Source organism: Mustela lutreola, chromosome 3 (assembly GCF_030435805.1).
Source record: "Mustela lutreola isolate mMusLut2 chromosome 3, mMusLut2.pri, whole genome shotgun sequence".
NCBI lineage: Eukaryota > Metazoa > Chordata > Mammalia > Carnivora > Mustelidae > Mustela > Mustela lutreola.
Genome location: NC_081292.1, coordinates 93708006 through 93719837, shown reverse-complemented (window position 1 = coordinate 93719837; position 11832 = coordinate 93708006). Strand labels below are relative to the sequence as shown.

Genomic DNA, 11832 nt, shown 5'->3' with positions numbered 1-11832 from the left:
TCTAGTATATATATATATATATATTTTCTTTTTTAATACTTTTTCCTTGTTTTCATTTTTTTAAAACCTTTTTTCCCCCCTTGAACTTCTTTTTTATCCCCTTTCGTTCTCCCACAACTTGGGTCTCTTCTGATTTGGTTGAAGCACATTTTCCTGGGGTCTTTACCACTCTTTTAGCATTTTATTTGCTCCTTTACATATTCTTATCTGCTCAAAATAACAAGGTGGAAAAACTCACCACAAAAAAACGAACAGGAGGCAGTACCAAAGGCTAGGGACCTAATCAAAACAGACATTGGTAATATGACAGAACTAGAGTTTAGAATGACAACTCTCAAGGTTCTAGCTGGGCTCGAAAAAGGCATGGAAGTTATTAGAGAAACCCTCTCCAGAGAGATAAAAGCCCTTTCTGGAGAAATAAAAGAACTAAAATCTAACCAAGTTGAAATCAAAAGAGCTATTAATGAGGTGCAATAAAAAATGGAAGTTCTGTGGGAGGAGTCAAGATGGCGGAGAAGTAGCAGGCTGAGACTATTTCAGCTAGCCGGAGATCAGCTAGATAGCTTATCTAAAGATTGCAAACACCTGAAAATCCATCGGCAGATCGAAGAGAAGAAGAACAGGAATTCTGGAAGCAGAAAAACAACCACTTTCTGACAGGTGTTTTCTTATTTTTAAATTCTTTTCTTTTCTTTTTTCTCTTTTTTCTTTTTTTTTCTTTCTTCCTTTTTGAACCTCTTTTTATCCCCTTTCTCCCCCCTCATGATTTTGGATCTCTTCTAATTTGGTTAAAGCATATTTTCCTGGGGTTGTTGCCACCCTTTTAGTATTTTACTCGCCCCTTCATATACTCTTACCTGGACAAAATGACAAGACGGAAAAATTCAACAGAAAAAAAAGAACAAGAGGCAGTACCAAAGGCTAGGGACCTAATCAATACAGACATTGGTAATATGTCAGATCTAGAGTTCAGAATGACAATTCTCAAGGTTCTAGCCAGGCTCGAAAAAGGCATGGAAGATATGAGAGAAACCCTCTCGAGAGATATAAAAGCCCTTTCTGGAGAAATAAAAGAACTAAAATCTAAGCAAGTTGAAAACAAAAAAGCTATTAATGAGGTGCAATAAAAAATGGAGGCTCTCACTGCTAGGATAAATGAGGCAGAAGAAAGAATTAGTGATATAGAAGACCAAATGACAGAGAATAAAGAAGCTGAGCAAAAGAGGGACAAACAGCTACTGGACCACGAGGGGAGAATTCGAGAGATAAGTGACACCATAAGATGAAACAACATTAGAATAATTGGGATTCCAGAAGAAGAAGAAAGAGAGGGGGGAGCAGAAGGTATACTAGAGAGAATTATTGGGGAGAATTTCCCCAATATGGCAAAGGGAACGAGCATCAAAATTCAGGAGGTTCAGAGAACGCCCCTCAAAATCAATAAGAATAGGCCCACACCCCGTCACCTAATAGTAAAATTTAAAAGTCTCAGTGACAAAGAGAAAATCCTGAAAGCAGCCCGGGAAAAGAAGTCTGTAAAATACAATGGTAAGAATATTAGATTGGCAGCTGACTTATCCACAGAGACCTGGCAGGCCAGAAAGAGCTGGCATGATATTTTCAGAGGATTAATGAGAAAAACATGCAGCCCAGAATACTATATCCAGCTAGGCTATCATTGAAAATAGAAGGAGAGATTAAAAGCTTCCAGGACAAACAACAACTGAAAGAATTTGCAAACACCAAACCAGCTCTACAGGAAATCTTGAAAGGGGTCCTCTAAGCAAAGAGAGAGCCTACAAGTGGTAGATCAGAAAGGAACAGAGACCATATACAGTAACAGCCACCTTACAGGCAATACAATGGCCCTAAATTCATATCTCTCAATAGTTACCCTGAAGGTAATGGGCTAAATTCCCCTGTCAAAAGACACAGAGTATCAGAATGGATAAAAAAACAAAACCCATCTATATGTTGCCTCCAAGAAACACATTTTACGCCCGAAGACACCTCCAGATTTAAAGTGAGGGCGTGGAAAAGAATTTACCATGCTAATGGACATCAGAAGAAAGCAGGAGTGGCAATCCTTATATCAGATCAATTAGATTTTAAGCCAAAGACTATAATAAGAGATGAGGAAGGACACTATATCATACTCAAAGGGTCTGTCCAACAAGAAGATTTAACAATTTTAAATATCTATGCCCCCAACGTGGGAGCAGCCAACTATATAAACCAATTAATAACAAAATCAAAGAAACACATCAACAATAATACAATAATAGTAGGGGACTTTAACACTCCCCTCACTGAAATGGACAGATCATCCAAGCAAAAGATCAGCAAGGAAATAAAGGCCTTAAACGACACACTGGACCACATGGACATCACAGATATATTCAGAACATTTCATCCCAAAGCAACAGAATACACATTCTTCTCTAGTGCACATGGAACATTCTCCAGAATAGATCACATCCTCGGTCCTAAATCAGGACTCAACCGGTATCAAAAGATTGGGATCATTCCCTGCATATTTTCAGACCACAATGCTCTAAAGCTAGAACTCAACCACAAAAGGAAGTTTGAAAAGAACCAAAATACATGGAGACTAAACAGCATCCTTCTAAAGAATGAATGGGTCAACCGGGAAATTAAAGAAGAATTGAAAAAAATCATGGAAACAAATGATAATGAAAATACAACGGTTCAAAATCTGTGGGACACAACAGAGGCAGTCCTGAGAGGAAAATATATAGCGGTACAAGCCTTTCTCAAGAAACAAGAAAGTTCTCCGGTACACAACCTAACCCTACACCTAAAGGAGCTGGAGAAAGAACAAGAAAGAAACCCTAAGCCCAACAGGAGAAGAGAAATCATAAAGATCAGAGCAGAAATCAATGAAATAGAAACAAAAAAACAATAGAACAAATCAATGAAAGTAGGAGCTGGATCTTTGAAAGAATTAATAAAATTGATAAACCCCTGGCCTGACTTATCAAAAAGAAAAGAGAAAGGACCCAAATAAATAAAATCATGAATGAAAGAGGAGAGATCACAACTAACACCAAAGAAATACAAACTATTATAAGAACATACTATGAGCAACTCTACGGCAATAAATTCGACAATCTGGAAGAAATGGATGCATTCCTAGAAACATATAAACTACCACAACTGAACCAGGAAGAAATAGAAAGCCTGAACAGACCCATAACCAGTAAGGAGATTGAAACAGTCACCAAAAATCTCCAAACAAACAAAAGCCCAGGGCCAGACGGCTTCCTGGGGGAATTCTACCAAACATTTAAAGAAGAACTAATTCCTATTCTCCTAAAACTGTTCCAAAAAATAGAAATGGAAGGAAAACTTCCAAACTCAATTTATGAGGCCAGCATCACCTTGATCCCAAAACCAGGCAAGGATCCCACCAAAAAAGAGAGCTATAGACCAATATCCTTGATGAACACAGATGCGGAAATACTCAACAAAATACTAGCCAATAGGATTCAACAGTACATTAAAAAGATTATTCACCACGACCAAGTGGGATTTATTCCAGGGCTGCAAGGTTGGTTCAACATCCGCAAATCAGTCAATGTGATACAACACATCAATAAAAGAAAGAACAAGAACCACATGATACTCTCAATAGATGCTGAAAAAGCATTTGACAAAGTACAGCATCCCTTCCTGATCAAAACTCTTCAAAGTGTAGGGATAGAGGGCACATACCTCAATATCATCAAAGCCATCTATGAAAAACCCACCGCAAATATCATTCTCAATGGAGAAAAACTGAAAGCTTTTCCGCTAAGGTCAGGAACACGGCAGGGATGTCCATTATCACCACTGCTATTCAACATAGTACTAGAGGTCCTAGCCTCAGCAATCAGACAACAAAAGGAAATTAAAGGCATCCAAATCGGCAAAGAAGAAGTCAAATTATCACTCTTCGCAGATGATATGATACTATATGTGGAAAACCCAAAAGACTCCACTCCAAAACTGCTAGAACTTATACAGGAATTCAGTAAAGTGTCAGGATATAAAATCAATGCACAGAAATCAGTTGCATTTCTCTACACCAACAGCAAGACAGAAGAAAGGGAAATTAAGGAGTCAATCCCATTTACAATTGCACCCAAAACCATAAGATACCTAGGAATAAACCTAACCAAAGAGACACAGAATCTATACTCAGAAAACTATAAAGTACTCATGAAAGAAATTGAGGAAGACACAAAGAAATGGAAAAATGTTCCATGCTCCTGGATTGGAAGAATAAATATTGTGAAAATGTCTATGTTACCTAAAGCAATCTACACATTTAATGCAATTCCTATCAAAGTGCCATCCATCTTTTTCAAAGAAATGGAACAAATAATTCTAAAATTTATATGGAACCAGAAAAGACCTCGAATAGCCAAAGGGATATTGAAAAAGAAAGCCAACATTGGTGGCATCACAATTCCGGACTTCAAGCTCTATTACAAAGCTGTCATCATCAAGACAGCATGGTACTGGCACAAAAACAGACACATAGATCAATGGAACAGAAAAGAGAGCCCAGAAATACATCCTCAACTCTATGGTCAACTCATCTTTGACAAAGCAGGAAAGAATGTCCAACGGAAAAAAGACAGCCTCTTCAATAAATGGTGCTGGGAAAATTGGACAGCCACATGCAGAAAAATGAAATTGGACCATTTCCTTACACCACACACAAAAATAGACTCAAAATGGATGAAGGACCTCAATGTGCGAAAGGAATCCATCAAAATCCTTGAGGAGAACACAGGCAGCAACCTCTTCGACCTCAGCCGCAGCAACATCTTCCTAGGAACAACGCCAAAGGCAAGGGAAGCAAGGGCAAAAATGAACTATTGGGATTTCATCAAGATCAAAAGCTTTTGCACAGCAAAGGAAACAGTTAACAAAATCAAAAGACAACTGACAGAATGGGAGAAGATATTTGCAAACGACATATCAGATAAAGGACTAGTGTCCAGAATCTATAAAGAACTTAGCAAACTCAACACCCAAAGAACAAATAATCCAATCAAGAAATGGGCAGAGGACATGAACAGACATTTCTGCAAAGAAGACATCCAGATGGCCAACAGACACATGAAAAAGTGCTCCATATCACTCGGCATCAGGGAAATACAAATCAAAACCACAATGCGATATCACCTCACACCAGTCAGAATGGCTAAAATCAACAAGTCAGGAAATGACAGATGCTGGCGAGGATGCGGAGAAAGGGGAACCCTCCTACACTGTTGGTGGGAATGCAAGCTGGTGCAACCTCTCTGGAAAACAGCATGGAGGTTCCTCAAAATGTTGAAAATAGAACTGCCCTATGACCCAGCAATTGCACTATTGGGTATTTACCCTAAAGATACAAACGTAGTGATCCAAAGGGGCACGTGTACCCGAATGTTTATAGCAGCAATGTCCACAATAGCCAAACTATGGAAAGAACCTAGATGTCCATCAACAGATGAATGGATCAAGAAGATGTGGTATATATACACAATGGAATACTATGCAGCCATCAAAAGAAATGAAATCTTGCCATTTGCGACAACATGGATGGAACTAGAGCGTATCATGCTTAGTGAAATAAGTCAAGCAGAGAAAGACAACTATCATATGATCTCCCTGATATGAGGAAGTGGTGATGGAACATGGGGGCTTAAGTGGGTAGGAGAAGAATCAATGAAACAAGATGGGATTGGGAGGGAGACAAACCATAAGTGACTCTTAAACTCACAAAACAAACTGAGGGTTGCTGGGGTAGGGGGTTTGGGAGAAGGGGGTGGGATTATGGACATTGAGGAGGGTATGTGCTTTGGTGAGTGCTGTGAAGTGTATAAACCTGGTGATTCACAGACCTGTACCCCTGGGGATAAAAATATATGTTTATAAAAAATAAAAAATTATAAAAAAAAATGGAAGTTCTTACTGCTAGGATAAATGAGGCCAAAGAATTAGTGATATAGAATACCAAATGATGGAGAATAAAGAAGCTGAGCAAAAGAGAGACAAACAAATACTGGACCACGAGGAGAGAATTTGAGAGATAAGTGAAACCATAAGACGACACAACATTAGAATAATTGGGATCCCAGAAGAAGAAGAAAGAGAGAGGGGAGCAGAAGGTATATTGGAGAGAATTTTTGTAGAGAATTTCTTTAATATGGCAAAGGGAAAAAACATCAAAATTCAGGAGATGCAAAGAATGACCCTCAAAATCAATAAAAATAGGTCCACACCCCGTAACCTGATAGTAAAATTTACAACGGTTAACAACAAAGAGAAAATCCTGAAAGCAGCCTGGGAAAAGAAGTATGTATTGTACAACAGTAAAAATATTTGATTGGCAGCAGACTTATCCACAGAGACCTGGCAGGCCAGAAAGAACTGGCATTATATATTCAGTGTTAAATGAGGAAAACATGCAGCCAAGAATACTATATCCAGCTAGGCTATCATTGAAAATAGAAGGAGAGATTAAAAAGCTACCAGGACAAACAAAAGCTGAAAGAATTTAGCAACACCAAACCAACTCTCCAGGAAATATTGAAAGGGGTCCTCTAAGCAAAGAGAGAGCCTAAAAGTAGTAGATCAGAAAGGAACAGAAACAATATACAGTAACAGTCACATTATAGGCAATACAATGCCACTAAATTCATATCTCTCAATAGTTACCCTGAATGTAAATGGCCTAAATGCACCAATCAAAAGACACAGGGTATCAGAATGGATAAAAAGCAAAACCCGTCAATATGCTGCCCAAGAAACTCATCATAGACCCGAAGACACCTAAAGATTTAAAGAGAGGGGGTGGAAAACAATTTACCATGCTAATGGACATCAGAAGAAAGCTGGGGTGGCAATCCTTATATCAGATCAATTAGATTTTAAGCCAAAGACTATAATAAGAGATGATGAAGAACACTATATCATACTCAAAGGGTCTGTCCAACAAGAAGACCTAACAATTTTAAATATCTATGTCCTTAACATGGGAGCAACCAACTATATAAACCAATTAATAACAAAATCTAAGAAACACATCGACAATAATAAAATAATAGTAGGGGAATTTAACACTCCCCTCATTGAAATGGACAGATCATCCAAGCAACAGATCCACAAGGAAAAAGGCCTTAAATGACACACTGGACAAGATGGACATCACAGGTATATTCAACACATTCCATCCCAAAATAACAGAATACACATTCTTCTCTAGTGCACATGGAACATTCTCCAGAATAGACCACATCCTGGGCCATAAATCAGATCTCAACCATTATCAAAAGATTGGGATCATCCCCTGCATATTCTCAGACCACAATGCTCTGAAACTAGAACTCAATCACAAGAGGAAATTTGGAAAGAACACAAATACATGGAGACTAAACAGCATCCTTCTAAAAAATGAATTGGTCAACCAGGAAATTAAAGAAGAATTGAAAAAAATTCATGGAAACAAATGATAATGAAAACAAAAGTGTTCAAAATCTGTGGGATACAGCAAAGGCAGTCCTGAGAGGAAAATATAAAGCTGTACGAGCCTTTCTCAAGAAACAAGAAAGATCTCAAATACACAACATAACCCTACACCTAAAGGAATCGGAGAAAGAACAACAAAGAAAGCCTAAACCCAGCAGGAGAAGAGGAATAATAAAGATCAGAGAAGAAATCAATGAAATAGAAACAAACAAAAAAACACAAAAAACCAAAAAAAAAAAAACAACAACAATAGAACAAATCAACGAAACTAGGAGCTGGTTCTTTGAAAGAATTAATAAGATTGATAAAGAAATAGAAAGGACCCAAATAAATAAAATCATGAATGAAAGAGGAGAGATCACAACCAACACCAAAGAAATACAAACAATTATAAGAACATACTATGAGCAACTCTGCGCCAACAAATTCAACAATCTGGAAGAAATGGATACATTCCTAGAGACATATAAACTACCACAACTGAACCAGGAAGAAATAGAAAACCTGAACAGACCCATAACCAGTATGTAGATTGAAACAGTCATCAAAAATCTCCAGGGGCGCCTGGGTGGCTCAGTGGATTAAGCTGCTGCCTTCGGATTGGGTCATGATCTCAGGGTTCTGGGATCGAGTCCCACGTCGGGCTCTCTGCTCAGCAGGGAGCCTGCTTCCCTCTCTCTCTCTCTGGCTGCCTCTCTGTATACTTGTGATTTCTCTCTGTCAAATAAATAAATCTTAAAAAAAAAATCTCCAAACAAACAAAAGCCCCGGGCCAGATGGCTTCCCAGGGGAATTCTGCCAAACATTTAAAGAAGAATTAATTCCTATTCTCATGATACTGTTCCAAAAAAATAGAAATGGAAGGAAAACTTCCAAACTCTTTTTTTCTGAGGCCACCAGCATCACCTTGATCCCAAAACCAGACAAGGATCCCATCAAAAAAGAGAACTACAGACCAATATCCTTGATGAACACAGATGCGAAAATTCTCACCAAAATACTAGCCAATAGGATTCAACAGTACATTCAAAGGATTATTCACCACGACCAACTGGGATTTATTCCAGGGCTACAAGGTTGGTTCAACATCTGCAAATCAATCAATGTGATACAACACATTAATAAAATAAAGAACAAGAACCATATGATACTCTCCATAGATGCTGAAAAAGCATTTGGCAAAGTGCAGTATCCCTTCCTGATTAAAACTCTTCAAAGTGTAGGCATAGAGGGCACATATTATCAATATTATCAAAGCCATCTATGAAAAACCCACTGCAAATATCATTTTCAATGGAGAAAAACTGAATACTTTTCCGCTGAGGTCAGGAACACGGCAGGGATGTCCGTTATCACCACTGCTATTCAACATCGTAATAGAAGTCCTAGCCTCAGCAATCAGACAACAAAAAGAAATTAAGGCATCAAAATTTTGCCAAATTGGCAAAAGAGAAGTCAAACTATCCCTGTTTGCAGACGATATGACACTGTATGTGGAAAACTTGAAGGACTCCACTCCAAATCTGCTATAACTTGTATAGGAATTCTGTAAAGTGTCAGGATATAAAATCAATGCACAAAAATTGGTTGCATTTTTTTATACCAACAAGACTGTAGAAATAGAAATTAAGGAGTGAATCCCATTTACAATTGCACCCAAAACCCTAAGATACCTAGGAATAAACCTAACCAAAGAGACAAAGAATCTATACTCAGAAAACTCTAAAGTACTCATGAAAGAAATTGAAGAAGACACAAAGAAATGGAAAAATGTTCCATGCTCTTGTATTGGAAGAACAAATATTGTGAAAATGTCTATGCTACCTAAAGCAATCTACACATTTAATGCAATCCCTATCAAAATCCCATCCATCTTTTTTTCAAAGAAATGGGACAAATCATCCTAAAATATATATGGAACCACAAAAATACCTCGAATTGCTAGAGGAATATTGAAAAAGAAAGCCAAAGTTGTTGGCATCACAATTCCAGATTTCAAGCTCTATTACAAAGTTGTCATCATTGAGATAGTAGGGAACTGTCCCCAAAACAGACATAGATCAATGGAACAGAATAGAGAGCCCAGAAATACACCCTCAACTCTATGGTCAACTAATCTTCAACAAAGCAGGAAGGAATGTCCTATGGAAAAGAGACAGCCTCTTCAACAAATGGTGTTGGGAAAATTGAAGAGCCACATGCAGAAAAATGAAGTTGGACCATTTCCTTACACCATACATGAAAATAGACTGGAAATGGATGAAGAAGCATAATGTGAGAAAGGAATCCATCAAAATCCTTGAGGAGAGAACAGGTAGCAACCTCTTTGACCTCAGCAGCAGCAATTTCTTCCTAGGAACATCGCCAAAGGCAAGGGAAGCAAGGGCAAGAATGAACTATTGGGATTTCATCAGATCAAAAAGCTTTTGTTTGCACAGCAAAGGAAACAGTTAACAAAGCCAAAAGATGACTGTCAGAAGTTATCTGGGAGAAGATATTTGCAAATGACATACCAGATAAAAGGCCACTATCTATCCAAAATCTATAAAGAGTTTATCAAACTCAACACCCTAAGAACAAATAATCCAATGAAGAAATGCGCAGAGGACATGAACAGACATTTCTGCAAAGAATACATCCAAATGGCCAACAGACACATGAAAAAATGCTCCACATCACTCGGCATCAGGGAAATAAAAATCAAAACCAGAATGAGATACCACGTCACACCTTTCAGAATGGCTAAAATGAACAAGTCAGTCAATGACAGATGCTGGCAAGGATGTGGAGAAAGGGCAACCCTCCTACACTGTACGTGGGAATGCAAGCTGGTGCAACCACTCTGGAAAACAGCGTGGAGGTGCCTCAAAAAGCTGAAAATAGAACTAGCCTATGACCCAGTGATTGTAGTACTGGGTATATACCCTAAAGATACAAACGTGGCATTCTGAAGGGGCACATGCACTCAAATGTTTATAGCAGCAATGTCCACAATAGTTAAACTATGGAAAGAACCTAAATGTCCTTCAACAGATGAATCTATAAATAAGATGTGGTATATATGTACAATGGGATACTATGCAGCCATCAAAGGAAATGAAATCCTGCTATTTGTGATGACGTGGATGGAACTAGAGGGTATTATGCTTGGCGAAATAAATCAATCTGAGAAAGACAACTATCATATGATCTCCCTGATATGATGAAGTGGAGATGCAACATAGGCGGTTTCAGGCGTACGAAAAGAAAAATAAAAGAAGATGGGATTGGGAGGGAGACAAACCATAAAAGACTGAATCTCACAAAACAGACTGAGGGTTGCTGGGGGGAGGTGTGTTGGGAGAGGATGGTGGGGGTATGGACATTGGGGAGGGCAGGTGCTATGGTGAGTGATGGTGAGTGCTGTGAAATGGGTAAACCTGGAGATTCACAGACCTGTGCCCCTAGGGATAAAAACACATTATATGTTTATAAAAAATTTTTAAAAAATAGTTTTAAAAATCCATTAAAGAAAAAGCACATATTGCAAGCCCAGAGCTAATCTCATATTCAATCAAAAAAAATTGAAAATTTTCCCCTTAAAGATCAGAACAAAGACAAGTGTGTCCACTTTCACTACTCTCATTTGACATAGTACTGGATGTCCTAGCCAGAGAAACAAGGAACACAAAGAAATAAAAGACTCAAAAAAAAAAAAAAAGGAAGAAGTAAAATTTTCTTTTTTTTAATAACATGAACTTACATGTAAAAGAATCCTAAAAAATTCACAAAAAATTTTGAATAAACAAATTTAGTAAAGCTGCCAAATACAAGATCAATATATAAAAGACAAGAATTTTGTTTTGTTTCGTTTTTTTTTTCCAATATGGAATGCTTCCCAGTTTTTCATGTCATCCTTGTTCAGTGATCAAGCTAATCTCTGCATCATTCCAATTTTAGTATATGTGCTGCCAAAGTAAGCACAAGACGAGCATTTTAACACTCTAATGATGAACTATCTGAAAAAATAAAGAGAACAATCTAATTCACAATAGCATCAAAACTAATGAAATACTTAGGATAAGATTTAACTAAGAAGATGAAAGATATGTACCCCATAAACTATGACATTGATAAAGAAATTGAAGGAGACATAAATGGAAAGATAGCTCATATTTATGAATGGTAAGAATTAACATTGTTAAAATGTCCATACTACCAAAAACCATCTGTAAATTCAATTCCTATCAAAAATCCAATGTTAGGGGTGCCTGGGTGGCTCAGTGGGTTAAGCCACTGCCTTCGGCTCAGGTCATGATCCCAGGG

At 37.8% G+C, this 11832-nt stretch overlaps 1 non-coding gene across 1 annotated transcript; it reads right to left on the bottom strand.

Moving 5' to 3' along the window:
* Positions 1-11386: 11386 nt before the first annotated feature.
* On the bottom strand, positions 11387-11490 carry LOC131828389 (U6 spliceosomal RNA). The gene has a single exon (XR_009352404.1). It is a non-coding gene; the product is annotated as a U6 spliceosomal RNA (small nuclear RNA).
* Between the last annotated feature and the right edge of the window lie 342 nt (positions 11491-11832).